This window comes from Bombus vancouverensis, chromosome 1 (genome assembly GCF_051014615.1).
Source record: "Bombus vancouverensis nearcticus chromosome 1, iyBomVanc1_principal, whole genome shotgun sequence".
NCBI classification, from domain to species: Eukaryota; Metazoa; Arthropoda; class Insecta; order Hymenoptera; family Apidae; genus Bombus; species Bombus vancouverensis.
Window position 1 is genome coordinate 13658695 of NC_134911.1, and position 17628 is coordinate 13676322.

The following is a 17628-nucleotide window of genomic DNA, read 5'->3' on the forward strand; positions in this document are numbered from 1 at the left end:
CGAGGTAGAGACGGAGAAATTGAAGGACCGCAAAGGGAACCTCTGTGATCCTGTTCTTGGTCGTGGTGGCTTGGTAAAGGGTCTGGGTTAATTTGTATCGGTGATGTATATAGATACGAGCACTTGAGAATGATTCTTTTTATTCGGGATATAGGATTCCCGGGATATAGAAGTCCCGTTTGACGCGATTAACGCGAGAAAGGGTATAGAAGAGGGCCGCCTTCCTCTTCCTAGTATCACGTTTTTTGGAGGAATTGTCTGGGATCAAACGCTACGTGGCTATTCCCTCGTCTAATTTCTGCTTTGTAGCTTTGTTACGATCGCGCCTCACGGAACGCCTCGTCGCGTGTGTACGTTGAACGAGAACAGAATCGTCGTGAAAGGATAGCGATGAGAGCGAATTGAACGAAACAGGGATGACGGGGGATCAAAGGGAATCCAGGCGAAGGCGGCGACGTTGTCTCCCTGGCATCGGATGCCCCGTGATCGAATCGCTAATTAGCCTTCGCTCTCTCTCGGGCGACGAACTCTTTGAGCCGGAGTGGCTGCTCCTCGACCCCCACGCGGCAGGTAATACATTCGGATCGAGTAAATCCACTTTAAGGCTCGTCGCGCCACAGCAACCGGAACTTCGTGGAACGGAGTTGTCTGAAACGATTAATCGTGTTTATTTCGTGATCGACAGAGCGCGGGCGGTACGGACTCGTTGATCGGTTTCTAACTCCTCGAGCAGTGGCCGGCTTGATCTACCGTGAAATCTGCCAGATCGAGGGGGTCTGATTTCATCTGACGCAAAACTAGTTTTATCCTTCTAATTATTTCGATCATTTCGTGGTGTAATAAACCAGATTCGTTAGAATAGTTCAACGAACTTTCCTCGTTAAAACGTCTATCTACAATAGACCTTTTAATTAATTTTTAACTCACGGTAAGATATTCTTGCGCGATTGAACTAACGTTATTAGGAAAATTTTACAAGTTACAAATTCCAAGTTATCAGTACTACGATTTACAAATATTTGAGTACAAAGTTTAAAAACTGTAACAATTGTTTATATTGCTCTCTATAAATTATAATGTATCGATTGAATAATATTATTGATTGGTAAATTATTCCACATCGAAATTCCAAAAGTCCTTACGATTTCATACAAACTTACAAAGCTATTGTTTCCATAATCATAACACGAATACTAAATCTTCCGACGATGCCTTAAACACGATAAGGGACCATAAAGAATTTTCAGCGGTTGTACATAAACCGACTAGCTTATGAATTTCGCGGATACGTCGTAAGAAAATCGTTCCGAGGTGACGTTAATTATCGACTAGGCAACCGTCGCCTTAATAACGAGCACAACGAGAGACGTTCAGTGTGAAGATGATAAGTCATAAAGCCGCTTCGGCGTACAGGCTCCTATCGATTCTTAATACTTGTCAGGTTGTTATACGCTGCTGCCGGTAGAAGGGATTCCACCATGTACTCTGGGGCGCCATAAACATTAATCCGAATCTGGATGGTTCGCGCTGCCCCCACTACGATCGAACGAGTCGAAGCTCGGAAGTGACAAGACACAATATCTCACAATTCTCGCGATTTTATGGGCCTTTAGGGCTGCGATAACGATAAATCCTAGTGAACAATGACGCCTCGAGAATTGATCAGTTAGGAATTAAGAATCCCGCCTCGAACAAACTCGTTAATATCTCCCCGTTGTTTTTCGTTCGCCAATATTATTAACAAACTCGCTCGTACAGATTAGTTCTTACGCGTAAAAGATTTTTTCACGAACGATAGAGTACGCTTGGATAGAGAAAAGAAGAAAGGATGGGAACACAGGCGATTGAAAGACAATTGAGAAACTTTCTAGAAACAATCGTGTCAGAAGCTTTAATTGCAGTTTCATAATATTATAATACCTGCAAAGGAAACTTTTAAATGGAATATTACAATGATTTTTAATAAACTTTGTTCTTCGTATAATAATTCGACTATTTAACTAAAAGAGATAAAACCTCTCTCTTGATATAAAAGAGATAAATCCGCACGTATATATTATGCCATAAATCCATAGATTTTTTTCTTAGAAAACTCCTCAATTGTAGCTTCGTGTTTTAGGAATAAAAATTGAATAAAACAGACTAATGATTAATCGCGACAAGAAATTACACTTCTCCTGCAACATGATGAATCTTGAATAGATCCACGAAACGAAGGTTAAGTACAGACAAGATGATAAGATCGTAATCGCGATAGGCGCGACCTATTCGAAATTCAATCGAGGAATGGCCCGTCGGCGGCGACACGACCGCCCAGAGCTCGGTTCGGCCCGTTTAATTTCAATGGGCTCGAAGTTAGCCGCAAATCGATCGATGGGCTCGTCGACCGGGATTCCAGCCGATCGTCGAAACGCGGAATGACCGGAGAGAGTCCCGGCGCGGCGTGGTAAAGCGTGCTACGAAGGTATATACGCGACGTAAGTCCGGCCGCTTAATTAAGCGTGCGCGAGTGTACGCGCCGCTGCTACCCCTCTCCCTTCCAAACACCCACCCCCTCTAGGTTCGAGCGTGGGGTGGAAAAAAGATCAATAAAATCTCTAGTCTACGGGCGACCGCATTCATCGGCCACCCCATTTCTACAACATATTTTGCAACCTCACCCCCAAGCCGGCCTTGCCTCTGGCCCCCACTACGCTCACGCGCCACGGACCTCCCTCTTTAGCTGCCCCCACGTGCTCGTTTCACCCCCCACCGGATTGCCTTGGTGTTCGTCAAGGGGAGGTGGATGCCCGTACCCGTGAACGAGTTTGCGAGACCGCCACTAGGTGGCGATAGAACGCGAGCAAGAGAGACGCGGCGAGATTGAACGCGAGCAAACCGAACGTTCCTCTAGCCGGAGCGAGAAAGCCTCTGGTAACTGGGTCCCCTTACCCCTCCGGTTCGGTCGCCCCAGCCGCTTCACTCCTTCGAGCAACTGGAGGTTCTCGTCAGCTTGTCAGTTAGTGCCGTGGCGCCGTGACGGTACGGTTGTTGCTTGGTGCGTTGTTTCGTTTGATCGTACGGCTCGCGAAACGTGTCTGCTATTCAATGGGGACCTTGCTCCGGACCCATCGTCGCGACGGACACTGTTACGAGCAGGGAGATAGTCAGTGATTCAGTTTGGTGACTGGAGATTAGTCGCGTGTGCTTATTTACATCAGATTGTTTCGTTTTAGTTTTCTTCTTTAGTTCTTTGACTTTGGTTTTTACCTTTCTTTGAGGGGGGCGGAGGATATATTTTACGTGACTAGTTCGGTAGACCTTGTAATAGTGCGTTTTTGTAATTGCAACGTGTATTGCAAGGTGCGACGAGAGAAAGCAAGTGAGGTATTCTGTATTTGAAGCAGAGTAAGAGAAGAAAAGGCGGGAAGAGAAGATCAGGGCTGTGATCGATGATTTCTTACGTGCTGTTTGGTGTGTGCGCGTTCTATGCCTGATCAACGTCCGTGCAGTACGCGGTATTGTAGATAAGGTGAGCTATTTGTTATGTCCTACTTTAACGTTTGGTTCGCGACGCGCGCGGCTATCGGATTGACGTTACGCGGATACGCCACGTGAACGGAGCGCCGGATCGCGGAAACGACGAGCCACAGTTTTCATTGTGCGATGTGACACGAGTATATAACCGATAAAACGTATTGATCGATAAAACGATCACGTTAAATTACCTGAAAATTTTATCCCCGTTTCACCCTTTCTATTACTGAAAAAAAGGGAGAAAAAGAAGAAACGATATCGACGATATATCATATGAGACATTGACTTCTTTATTCCTCGGTCTTCATAGGATAATTCGTCTCGTTCCTTCAAATCCTGTAACACCAAAGCGTGTTCTTCCGATCGAAAGAATCTTCTTAACGCCAGTATACAAAAAGAGGAGAAGGCTCTCGAAAAAGAAAGGGAAGAGTACATAATCTCGATCATAGAGTGTATCATTGTTCGGCTGAGTTCCGCGTTCGCCAGGGCGAGCCACCCTTAATCCGACTTATTGTTAGAAAGCCGACGGCCGCCGGCTGAAATCTGATTTCGTTCTTCATTCAACGTCAGTCGAGCTTGCATGGCATCGCGTCTGGGCCCGAGTCGAGTGACGTTTTTCACGGTTTTCGGCCGAACGAGCCGGGATTAATCGATGTTATCCCGGCTCGAGTCCCCGAAGTTCTCCAATGAGGAAACTCTCGAGAGCAAGTTGAAAAGGGACAGAAGCGGTGAAAGATGATAGAGACGAGACGAAATAAGGTGGATTAGCGAGAAGAGACCCTCGAAGGGGTCGACTGGATCGGTTGGCACGCAAAAGGGAACGGGACAAATGAAATTTTCGTCGTGGCAAATTGTCCGAGAGCGACGCCGCAGAAATCAGCCCGACGATTAACACGGAGGGATCTCTTAAGACTTGCTAATTTCCTGCCCGGAGCTCGAGGGGGCAAAAAGGTAATATCGAGAAGGAGCGACCATCCATTAGCGAGCTGATCTATTTGCTGGTACCTCTGTAAATCTCCCGGATCGAGACGTGGCCTGCCTCTCGAACGATGCTTTCTTTCCACGGTTTCTCGGAATACTCCTCACGTTCCGGCCTCGGAGTTGGCAAAATGACGCAACAGGCAATGATAGACGAAAGAGAAAGGGTCACGAGCCAGAGAATTGGAGATGGTCCAAAGGAACCGAATTCGCGATCCGATTGAACGATCGCTCGTTGAGTATTCCTTCGACGAACGCGTGAATGTAGCGTAGAACGATCCGACAGAATGGATCTAATCGAATCGAATCTATCTCGTTTCTTCGCTGAAATTCGAATTTAAGGCATACAGAGAAATCTGGGAAAATCGCGGATGTGTCAGAAGATGAAATATGTAGTACCAGCGTCAGGTTATTGAAATTGATAGATTTCAGGATCTCATCTTTCGTGGCCGTCGCGAGAAGGAAGACACGAATCCAAAGATCGTAAAGATTTACGATGAGAAACCATGAATCGTTCGTTCTCGTGACAGGGTACGAGCGTCTGGGAGCCGGTCACATCCGATTTCAGTTGGATTTAAGCGTAGGAAAGTAGGTTTTGAATATTGATGAACTCGGTATGAATATATTCATAAGACTAACAGTTTATTTCTGCAGTCGAGTCGATTCGCTTTCCATTGATCAATCGACATTGATTCGTGGAACCCTTCTCTCCACTGGCAAATTCGAACCAATGTTTAATATTCCCAGGTACCTGCTGCAGGTGTCCCCATGCCACGATGAAATTCCTATAGCCAATCGATTGTTCCTCGTAAATTCTGCCATTATACTCTTCCGATTCGACAATATCTGATTTAACCTTTTGTCATTTTTGACATCATACGTGTTCGGTCTCTCCCTTCGTGTTATGACACCTTCATCGTGAAAGGATGATATTACAAGCTTCGTTCGTACGAAGAATTCTTGTCTAACGACCGACCAATCGAAAGACAAGCGAACAAAGATTTCGCGCGTCGAGATTTATCATACTTATCGAACTTCTGCTGAAAACTTCGATAAAATTTTTACGAGCGTATGCTCGTTTCAGTTAAATCGTGTTTGAGTTGCAAGTTCCAAGCAAAAGCACGCGAGGAAACTAAGGAGCGCAACCCTTCATCGAAGAGTAGCCAATGAATTTGCTTACGGTCGAATCGTCGAGATTCCAGACGGCTAGCGTGGGTGGCGTCGTCGAAATAATCGAAATGCTAATTATTCATTTGCATAATTAACGCGTACGCGATAAAGCGACCTGCGGCGCACCGTGAGTGGTCCCACATGCCATCGAAGATTAACGGTAGCCCTGGACCCCCCTGTTAATGTTCATTTTGAATATTAACTCCTTGGAAATGATCGTTGACTCGTAGCCGGCGAATTTACCGTGGCTCGATGAAATTCGCGTTCGACCGCGCGTATCCGACGCTCATGAATTTTCAACGATTTCGAAAGTTGCCCGACGTTTAACAATCGCGAATCGACTCGCAAAGCCACCGACATTTCGTCAACGTTGTTGAACAACGTTCGTTTATTTTTTAAATCGATCCGATGATTTAAAACGTGGAATATTTCTGAAACGTCTTTTTTCTCCTTCGACGTCGCTGCAGAAAGAGCGCGATTTAACTCTTTGTGCCAGCCACTCCTTTGTCTTCGGCTCCAATTAAGATTCTAGAAAGCTTCGCGTGGCAGAGGTCGTTTAAATTCCCATTTTTCCACCACCCTTTAAGGGCGGCGTAGATCCCCGGAATCGATTGAAGAGAACCGAGCCGTCACTTTCCTCGGAGAGCGTAAATTGACCCGGTCGTTTACGGTCAATTTCCGAAAAATCTCGCGTTCCTTCGCTACCGGCTAGAACCACCCTCGAGACGTCTGGACGCCATAACTTCTTTCGGCTACATTTCCTTCCTCGACGCTCGAAATGACAAGCGGGCCAACAATTGGCCGTGTAAATCTTCCGCGTCTTACAGGAAGACTGGTGTGTATGTTTGCGAGTCCTCTGTGTGTTCGATTTCTTGCAACGCTTGGCAGATATACGCGTGTCATCCGGTCGATTTATTCGGACTTTTAGTTGCTACTCGGTTCATTCGACACTCGTAATAAGCACCCTGTACGTTTATTTTACGATGATTACATTTAGTTATCCGTTAATTAGTTTCATTTACGAATCGTTGAATTAATTCAATCTTTGATACTGATTTTTATGAATGATATGCTGGTACATCAAGTATTCACTACTGATTTTTATAAAGATCATTATGATTTCGTAACATTGTTGAGCACATAAAGTCACCTATTAGTGATTGTATTTAATATGACGGTTAGAACCGATCAAAGATATTCGATCTCTGTTGGAACGCATATATCTTGAATTACACTCTATCGATCATGTGTTTGAGATTCGTTACACTGTTAGATATAACTCTTTCAAACAATAACAACAATTTGTACGATAGGAGACAATACATCCAAAGAAACAGATCCTAAACATTTGTTTAACATATTAAAAATTACAATCAGTATCTCTTTACATACATCATATGTACTTTTGCGTACTTCCTGTACAGTTATGCACACTCGATTTCCTCATAGATGCATAAAAATCGCAATTTAACAGTAAATAAAGACGCAATAAATTCACACATCAACTATGGTCGTCCCTGCTTGAGACTTTCTCTTCGTTCACTTTACCAATGAAAGAAACAACCCCTTCCTCTCGACGCCCTAACAGGGACTAACAGCACGTACACTTTCGAAAAATTCTGCAACTTCTGACACAGGGGCGCGAAGTTGTCAAGGGACGAGAAGAGTAGCTTCTCGACGGGGTGTCGGTATCTCGCACGCGTCACTAGCTACGCTAGGCGTAAATCGTTCACGGTCAATTTCCGAAAAAATGTACGGTCCAGTGACGCGTGGTCGAATCTCTCGGCTCCTTTCCCAGCCGCGTTTCGACGTTGAAACACGAAAACGAAGCAGCGGGCGGCCCGTGGCCACGATGATGGTCCCGCGTCAACGAGAATATATCAGGCAGCTGCCGCGCGGACGAATTCAAAGGCAGTTGGGGGTCTGTGCACCTGATTGCCGGACATCCATCTAGCCCCGACAGAAGGTGTGTAGAAACTCCACGGGAATTCGGCCCCTGTCCGCGCGTTCATTGCGCGACGGCAGCGCGCACACACGCTCCGCGGATTATAATGGCTTTCTAATTGCATCGTGCTGCGGCGGCAGTTGATTTGCCATGGAGCGAAGAGACGCGGAAAAGCGAGCGAAAACGTGGATGGAGAACGAGGATGGAGAGGATCGGACGCGATGCGTGTCAGCACCGAACGAAATTGAAAATTGATGGGAGAGATCAGCTCGGTGGTCCGTGGTCTTAAATTGCTCGTGCGTCCAACGAAGGTTTCGCGTGTTTGTCGAGGATTTAGATACTTCGCTGTAATTTAGTAGCTAATAACTAATAGCGTAATACTATGATAAGGATCGACTTTAAGATGATCTTAGATTTTAAACTTTCACGACGATCAGGTGTATTCGAGGTTCTTCGGATTTCAATCCTGCTTTTATTTGTACGTTGCGCTTTGTCCTGACGTTTCGCAAACATTTCTTCAGAGCACAGCTGAACCTGAAGTCTATGATCGTGTGACAAAAGCACGATTTTAGATAATTATTGAAGAACAATGTACAGATGTAAGGATGGATATTAAAATCAAAGTGCAGAAGAATGGACACGGAAAAAAGTGCTTTAATTATTTCGAGCAATGTATATGAAAATTATTTGTGTTGCAAAAACGAAGCTGTCTCTATAATATTTTATTTTCGCTTCTTCTTTTATGTTTTAAAAAAGTAGCAAAAGTAGTAGAAAATGTAGTCTTAGAAAAATTGTTGTTACGTACCTACACTTCTCTACACTTTATTCATCAATGTACACAGAAATCAATCTCTAAGTGAAACGAGTGAGACGTCCGATTTTTTATTCCCTTCGTTAGAGCTTTCTGAATGAGACTCGATTATGGCCCCCAGTCCGACATCAAGAGATCGCGAACGAGACCCGGGGGCATAACTCTCGCTTAATAAAGTAAGAATGCCAGGACCGAGGGGTTGACCGCAAATGCGGTTTACTCGTCGAATATCGCGGGGAAAAGGGTTGCCACTCGCGAGCATGACAATTAGCGGCGATTTCTGCTAGCCGATCGTTTGTCAAGGCCAGTACCCGGCGACCTACACGCTTAATCAGGGTCCTGGGTGTACAGCAACGACTCCTTCCACAGCTATAAGCAATCGATTCTTTGATCCAGCTGAGCCGATCGTAAATCCGAATAGCTTAGCTTAGACCTAACAACTCACAAAAGATAATGTGACGAGATAAGAAGGAAGAAGATCGAAGACAGTGTTCTATGGTGTATACTGGGTCTGTCTAAAAAATAATGCTACTCTATTTATTAAAATATTTTTAGGTTACATTCTTGAGAATAAAAATGATGGTTTTAAAAGAGTTAGGCGAATGAGAACTTATTTATTATTTCCTGAATTCTCCTAGTTAGCAGTCTTCATTTTAAAAAACTTGTTCTTCAATGGTATAAGATTGAGGATCTCTCTTTGTCACGTACGAGGATAATTCCTCTGTAGATAAAGATTCGATAGCAGATCATTTTTATCGAAAAAGAATATAAAATCACGATGAAATATTAATTAAATCGATTAGGAAATATAAAATGTAAGCGAAATACATAAATATAAAAAGGTTCACAAACCAAATATCGATATTAGATATAAAGTAATCCTATTACTTTCGAAACAAACCACGTACAAAGGTACAGGAAGCAAAGAGAGTTCAAATAGTTCACCGTGCACCGCCATCTTCAATTTTAAATGATAGTACAGTTGATCCCTTTCTTCCTGACCTGCAGCAGCCTACCTTCCGTTGTTGCGTTCCTTGAAGAAAAGCGTGTTGCAAGAAGAGGGACCAACGGTGCGGGATAAAATATGCAAGATATAATGCTACCTCCTGTGGGATACACCTGACGTTGGAGAGAGGCAGAGAGAGAGAAAGAGAGAGTGGAGTCGAGGTTGTACCGAATATATCCACCCATGGGGATAAGCGAACCGGCCAATAATTCATTCTAAATACTTGTATGCTAATAACGATGCCGCGTTGTAACGAAAATTTACTATTCCCAGGCGTTCTCCGAAGTCGCTCGTCCTCGCGCTGTCTCCGCCCGTTCCTTTCCCTTTCCCTTTCGTTCTTTTCTTCTCCTTGTCCCTCGACGTTCGCCAACCCCGCACAAGCGTTACGAATATCCCCCACCGCCTCAGCTGGAATAACCAGCGTATTAGCTTTACATTATATCCGTCGGTGAAATTTATGCAACGAACCCCGGTAATCCCGCGGAACCATAAAGTCCGCTATCTAGATCGTTTATCCGCGACACCCTGCCACCCCATCTCCTTTCATCTTTCAATTCTCTTTCGGTTCGATTCCTTCCTCTCGCGTTTTCTTCTTCTTCTTCTTCTTCTATCGTTTGTAAAAGCGAGAAATGAAAGAAGGGGAATTGAAATCCATCTCGACTCGAATGACCCGCGAGAAACGAACGACTGAGACGCGTCGTCGAAGCAGCGAATGTGTGGCAAGATGCATGAGACGGGAATGTATATCGCGTTCTATAAGCCAGAATTCGATTATTGGCGAAATAGACGGGGCCAAGAGTTAAGGCTGGATCTTGGCATGGTGCTTCGACGCTGACCCGAATCTCACTGAAGGTGAACCGACCAGGAAAATTGACCTTGATCAGTGATGAATGCAGAGGATATGGCTGTGCTTATTCCTGCGGAACATTCGGCTCGTGAATTTTAATGCGAATGAGTTTATTTAAGAGAGAATTGGTCAAAGGTTTTGGTTAGTAAGTAGAAGAAGCAATGAATATTAAGAAATAGTAAAACTTTTTATAACTTTGATTTGCCCGTGTAGACGATGGTAAAAATTCTAATTTTTAATTTATGCATCATGAAAAGATCAAAGAACAATTTCGCCATTACATTTCCCCACCAGAATCTCCCCCACCGGCCTCGTTTCAACGATTTCATTGAACAAACTGGACGAACGGCTTTCACGAGCCATATATTTCCGACGGGAGTAAGAACAGGTGTTACAGGTGATTAAACGAAGAAGCAGAATGCCCCAGCTTTTTTCTTCCATTAAATTCTTTTCATTTGGTCGCTTTACATCCTTGAATCGCGTAAAAGTCAGGGTTACTTTACAGGCGTGGTTCGATGTTTCCTTTGTACCAACTTTACGACAGCACTAAATCATCTCCTTTCTTCTCTCTCTCCGCGTGCAGCCCTAGGGTTCGATAGGGTTATTACTAACTATTTCTGTTGCAAATTGCACTTTAATCGCGACGACCAATCGTGAACGAGAATCATCTGTCAGAAATGAAACGTTTCAACGTTTCAACTCCTTTCCCTTTGGCACGGAGAAGGTTCGTCGCTGTTGGATATCCATTTTCCACGTTCGAGAGCATGATCGTGAGATGTTTGAGAAACGCATACGCGGACTGACGCGGCAGCATAACCGTAAATCACGCGGTACCGGGTAATTACTTGAGAACGTGCGCTTTCGTGTTTGCTAAACAGTCGGAGTCCGTCGCGCGACGGACTTGTCCCATAACGAGAAAAGTCCGGTCAATAAATTAATTAAACTGTCGTGACTCCGAAGCTGGAATAGTCAGGGAGGTTGGCCGTGGTAATGCGTTCGGTCCTGACCTCATTACCATTCGTGAAATCATAATCGTTTCGAAAATTGCGGAAAGCTTTTAGCCAAGCTGCCACTTCGAAGTTAGAGCCGCCACCCGTGCTCCAATGCGTTACGGGTTGCCCTGTAAAATTTCAAACGATCACGGAATAGCAATGTATCTGCCTGGCCGCGATTAAACCACCCCTGTTTTCAACGATCGAGGGTAGTTTCACCCATTCGTGGATTTTTATAATCCTTTCAGTAAGAACAGTCCTTTCAGGAATCCTTTTCTGAGAAAGAAAAGTAGAATTTGTTGAAACAATGTTTAATCTGTCAATCAGAAGCATCTGTAATCGTGTAATTAAAAAATTAATGGAGCTGAATCAATTTCAATTACGATGGTTTTGGCTCTTACGAATAAATATAAATAAATAATAAAGAAACGAAAGTTAAACGAAATCTTAGTCTTTAGCATATCAAAGTGGATCGACGTTGTTCACGAAAAGAAGTTCTTACAAGACTTCCGGGTTCTTGCTATTATTGTATTAATTTTTATTATCGCGTTCTTGAAATGTCTATCGGAAATCATACGTTTTCTTCTCTACAAATATTATTTATTACGTGTTAATGATCTCATCGTGATATGCTAAGAATTAAGCATGAATATTTTTACCAGATTTTGAATTTCATTTCTGAAACTGTAGCATAACCTTAATAATTCCTCTGCAGAGTTTCAAGAATCACACTGCCCCGAAGCAACAGTCTGGTGCAATAATTATTCGTATTAACCGCGCGCGCGAATTTTTACGAGGCCGTATCTCGCCACCACCTATGCAAGCCATACGAAATAAAGTTATCTCTGTATCATACGATCCATATTCCCCGGTTTAAACGCAAAGGCCCGCCAGCGGCTCACCGGAGGGTTCCAAAAGTCGAATGATATTTCTCCTTTAGCCAGAAGTAAAACTGCGAACATATTGCCCACTTTATCAACGAATATATTGGTAGGAGAACATTAAAATTTTTCCAAGGTGTCAACAGCTGGCTGGCTCGACCGACACTTTATGTAAATCGCGACGCATCAATTAGACGTTGTGAAAGGATGGGGGAGATCGGTCGCGGTTTCACCGAAAAATCGTGGATCGCCTGGAGGAACGACTGAATGGTGAAGAGGGGGAGAAATATAAAGAGAGAGAAAACGAAGACGAGGGCGAGCATACGCGTGGCTAACAAGGCTCTTCCTTTGCGTCTCACTTTGAATGCCCCGCTAACGAGTCAGGCTGGTAAATTATTTCGTAAAAGGGGGCGTTTTACGCGGCCCGCCGCGGCATCCGAGTTATAATTTCCGGTGTGGTGACTTTATAGGGCCGGTCATCTTCACGCAGATACAGCCTCTAAACGTTATCCATAAGCTGCAATCAATTCCCTGGTACGATCGTGCGTGAGCTTAAGCTCGAACATCGATTTCTCGTGAGGATTCGAAGATATGCGTGGTTAAGGATCCGCACAGTGAACCGCTAGGGATCCCAAGGACGTCATTAATTGCCCGTCAAACTGGTGTTGGCGACAGAAATAATTAGTTGAGCGAAATGCTACTGGTTCTTACTGATAAGCAACATCTGAGGATGTTTACAGACTTATGGGAAATCTCAGTCTGTAAAATTATATAGAATAGACAGTCATCCACAAGTTATTTCTATATTCTATAAAAAGGATATTTTCTTTTGTTGAAATAACTACTTCAAGAAAAACTTTACATCTTTATTTATGTTTATCCGTGACCTGCAGACTGCTATTACGTAGAAATATTCTAAGTAAGGAGCGGTGCATATTATTGTATCCTTGAATATACATTATGTTTTGGGTTGCAAGGTCTAGGAACAAAGGAACTAATAAACAGATTTCTATTTATGTTCCCTGTAGCCTCTAACCAAAGCTATGAGCTTAACTTTTTTGGTAATGTCTTTTCGCTATAAATATATGAAAGTGCACCATATCATTCCATTGTCTAGTAACACTAAGAGAGTAAGGATCTGAATTAGTATAAGCTTATACCTTTAATTATTTCAATATACTTTTCTATTACAAATTCATTAACTCGTTCTTCAATCAGTCAACCTCAACATTTTTAAATAAGATGCTAAAAAGATATGTGTTCTTTTTCGAAAAAAGTAGATTTGAACATTTGCACGATTTTTTGCACCGATTACTAAAAAATTGGGCTCCTACGTATTTTGCATTCTAATGACATACTCGCCCTGTTAACTAGCAAAGCTTTGTTCTTTTAAAATTGAACGATCTTGCCTCTGCATAAATTAACAGGCGTAGTAACTTCGTTAAGATCGTATAACATCCTCGTATTTTAAAGAAGTAACTTTTTTTAACAACAAAAGATAGATCAGAACTAAGTCATTTTTCAAAGCCGGTTCTTTGGGAATTATGTTCTATTGGAGATTTTAAGTAACTTGGCTTCTTAACGTCGAAATCTTTCGTTCTACGTTCCCTGCCTTGGCAGCAGCAGACTTTTGTTATTTTACTCAGGAACCGTAGAAGGAGGTAGAAAAAGCCGGTAATCGGTATATACATCTAAAAACCTTGTGTGTGCGCCTGAGATTCGTGGCAGCCGCAAGCAGAATCTCTCCTAACGAGATATCCACCGAGGCACAGAGGCGCATACGTTCTTCTCCATTTTCACGTTCCCCAAGTGCCATAATTCGTCATTCTCGGGCAAGGGAAGGACAAAGGGACCAGGTCTAGCGTGAAATTAGCATGCAGGTCCGTCTGTTCGCACACCTATATGCGCCGTCCTACCGTTGGATAAAATGAACGTTATCCGTATGAGGGAAGCTTTAAAAAAGGAAGGAGGAAAAAGCAGCATGAAAAAGGAGAAGAAACGGTTGGAAAAAAAGTCGATGGGTCGCGTGGCCAACAGGCAGACGAATTTCCAAACGTCAGACCACGTGGAATCGGCCTCTGTCGTGAAGGAATTGTTACCCTTTAATGCATGCGGGCGTCCTTTGTGCCTTTTGAGGATTTCACTCTCGCCCCTGGACCCGCTCGCCTGGCCACACGATCCTCTCCCTCTTTCAGCTTTCTCTGCTTCTCTCGTCTTCTCCCTTTCGAGCACTGGCCACTGTGCGGCGGGGCTGCTCACCCCGCATACAAAAACGTGAAAGTAAAGGGACCCGGGACCGGACATACAACGCGTGCCGTGGTGGGTCGAGAGGTGGTCGAGGGTGTGCGGTGGGAGGGAAGACAGGAGGGTGAGTCGTGTGTGGTGTAGATGAAACGAAAAGGAAGGTATATATGACCAGAGGTAGGCCGTAGCTCGTAGAGTGGGAACGAGGTGGCAACCACCACCTTGACGGACAACACGACATGGACACAAGAAGCCTCCCTTCATTTCGTATTCCATTTCACTCTCATATTCCCTTTTACCCTACTCCACGTTCATTGTCTACTTTTCCCGTGGCTGTACGTATACACTCGCAGCCCACACGTCCTGCTTTCTCTCTTCGACTCTTTCTCACCTACGCTACTGCCAATCGTACGAGTTTGATCGACCTACCGTAAATACGTACAACCAACTCGTTTCTTGTATCGATTCGAGTATACGTTTCCAGTGTACGTTGTCGACGAGGTCTCCCTTCGAAGAAATCCCCCAACGTCGCACTCAAAAAGGATATCTACATCGTTTCCTATGAAACAATCGCGATCCTACTTCTAGTTTCTGGAGTCGTGGCCGTTGAATAGCCGCGAGCACGCGACTGTTCGCGATGCACGGAATCAATTTCGTCTCGGTTTCCGGAGAGAATGTGCGCCACAATCGCTCGTATACCGACGACGATCGCGACGGGGACGAAGGTGGAACAATGAAGGCTGTCATGGCGCTGCGCTTTAAGAATTCAAAACAAACGGTAGACGCAGCTACGGCTGAATTATCCGGACGCGCTTCGGCCCGTCTCTTCTCCGTGGAGGAGCGCTGTTGCTGCTGCTGCTGCTGCTGCCTCGAACCAGATGAATCCACTCCCCAAACAAGCGTGAAGCACTGCCGGTTTCAGCAGGACAATGAATTATTCTGTTCGGGCGAACGTTTTCATTTCGTCTCTACTGTGCTCACCAGCGAGGGAGGCGGCCAGAAGAATCGTGAAAGGGAAAGAGGAATCGAGACACCGCTAGCTACCGTTCTTCCTCTCTCGCCCTCTTCGACCCCTTTGCACGCCGCAGAGGAATTCTCTCTCCGATGCACGAAGGTTGTCGCGGTGGAATCGTTGTATCATGAGGCAGTTTTATCTCGCTCCACAGCGACCACAAAGCCCGGCGTTCGATCCCTCTCCAGACCGTATGTCCCACATTATGCGTCATATGGAGAGAAATTTCCGGCATGACACGGTCCGGATTATACGAATCGAGGGGCGGACTTACGCCAGCTCGTACGGTGACCGGTACGCTATTTGACTGGAATGATTTTTTGATCCGGGATATGGGGGGTTTTGAATGTATTTATTTCACGAGGTTCTGCTATTCTACAATTCGGGCAAATCGTAACGGGTTTGGGGGGATGTTGAAGATTTTAGGGGAGATATATGATATTTAGTGAAACGTCGGTCCTTTTATGCCAAAATTGCGAAATGCACTATTCAACATAGAATAATGTGTATGATAATCCTGGAGATTATGATTTAAGCATAGAATAGAAACACTATTGTAATACCTTTGTTATGTATTTCATATTCACAATTAAAATTTAAAAATATAACAGAAGACATTTAGATTTCTCTCTTAACGGGCAAGTAAAAATTTGTCCATTCGTGGTTTTAACGTGGTAATTTAGTCTTCTTCGAAATAGGACGTGTTGAACAAGATATTGAATAGAACCTCCTGATAAGTCGACATTCTGTTTTCTAGCTGTATTTTAGGTTTACCTAAGCCTTAGATAAGGGATTCGTCAATTTCCAAACAGCGTCCAGCCTATCAACAACTCAAACATCCACCACTATGCGCGCAACTTTTGGCCATTCGATTTAGAATTTCATGAAATAGGGAACAATTACGCGGAGTAGCGGTGAAAAACTTAGCAAAGGCTTAGGGGCCGTATTATTTACGAGCACCGGACGTATTCGCGAATTCCAAGTTCATTCCGCAAGAGTCGAGCAGCGAAGCGTGAGGTATTCCGGCGAACGCTCGCGTTAAATTCCACGGAAAAGCGACTCTGGCGAGGCGGAAAGTCGACGATAAAAATGCCAAAAAAAAAAAACAAAACAAAAAGGTTATGTATATAAATATATATACACCGGTTACGTTCGATAGAACAACGGGCGAAGGGTGCACATCGAAACGAGAACGCGGACCGCATTTGTTCCGGAAAATGAAGACGATGTATCTTTTCGATGTTTGCAAGCGCGGTCGCATAAAAGCTGGTTCCCTTTTGTGCAGCACAATTTTATCTCGGAGCGAGATCACGTGGGCTAGATCCCCTTTCCGCGTGTGTTCTTCCTGCACTCACGCCCCTCGTTGTTACACGTCATACGGTAGGAAATTTCCGGGGCGACGCAGCCGAGCGATTAAACGAAAAATCACGACGAACGGCCGATCCCGTGAACAGGAACAGCTACTCCTAGGCGAACTTTTCATCTCTTCCTTTGCTGCCAGCTGCAAAACCGAACCGGCATTCTCATTCATCGAGCCGAACTGGGGCCGCTTTCTCGGGGACTCCGTTGATCGACAGTCTGCTTACGGATTCAATTACGCCGGGTTATCGACTTTGTGACTACGATCCAGTCCAATTACCGCGTCGTTCTGCGAGCGAGCTGCGACAGCGATTAAAAAGGAACCTAACGAAAGCACGGGGGAGAATCGAGCAAGAGAATGGGGGGGGGGGTGAAGCAGGGGAAAAAATAGAAGAGGTAGAAGAAGAAAAAGAAAAAGGAGTTTCCGCGTCCGGTGATTATATAGATCGACGTTTCGCTTACCAGCCAGATATCGTTCGATCGTCGATGGATAAGCGTATCCTTTGTGCGTTCGTTCCTTCCGTTTCGTTCGAATCTTCGTGCATTAACGTAAAAAAATTCGATTTCATTTTATCGCAGTCAAACATCTCGCAGTATGCTGAAACACGCGGCTGATGTTCCATCGATTCGTTTCGATCACGCGTTTACGCTATTAACCGACACGAACGTTCGTTGAAACCGCAGCTCGTTTCCCACTTGCGCACGAGAGTCGAGACGAAGGGTATTGTGTCCCGCGGCCAATTAGCCGCCGCTAAGCTCGAGTGCATTAGTCGACAAAAGCGTGTTCTCGATTAACCGCGCGTTCGCTTCTTAATTTACCGTGGCGCGTGTTGTTGCTCGAGCAATTAGCGCCGGTTAAAAATCGAG

The 17628-nt window shown here is 44.6% G+C and overlaps 1 protein-coding gene across 3 annotated transcripts in view; it reads left to right on the forward strand.

Moving 5' to 3' along the window:
* The first annotated feature begins 3012 nt into the window (after positions 1–3012).
* LOC117153378 (discoidin domain-containing receptor 2) overlaps positions 3013–17628 on the forward strand; it is a 134298-nt gene continuing 119682 nt past the window's right edge. For all 3 annotated transcript variants that reach the window (XM_076619828.1, XM_076619830.1, XM_033327374.2), the window contains exon 1: positions 3013–3511. The gene's annotated coding sequence lies outside the window, so the exon portion shown is untranslated. The remainder of the gene's footprint in view (positions 3512–17628) is intronic.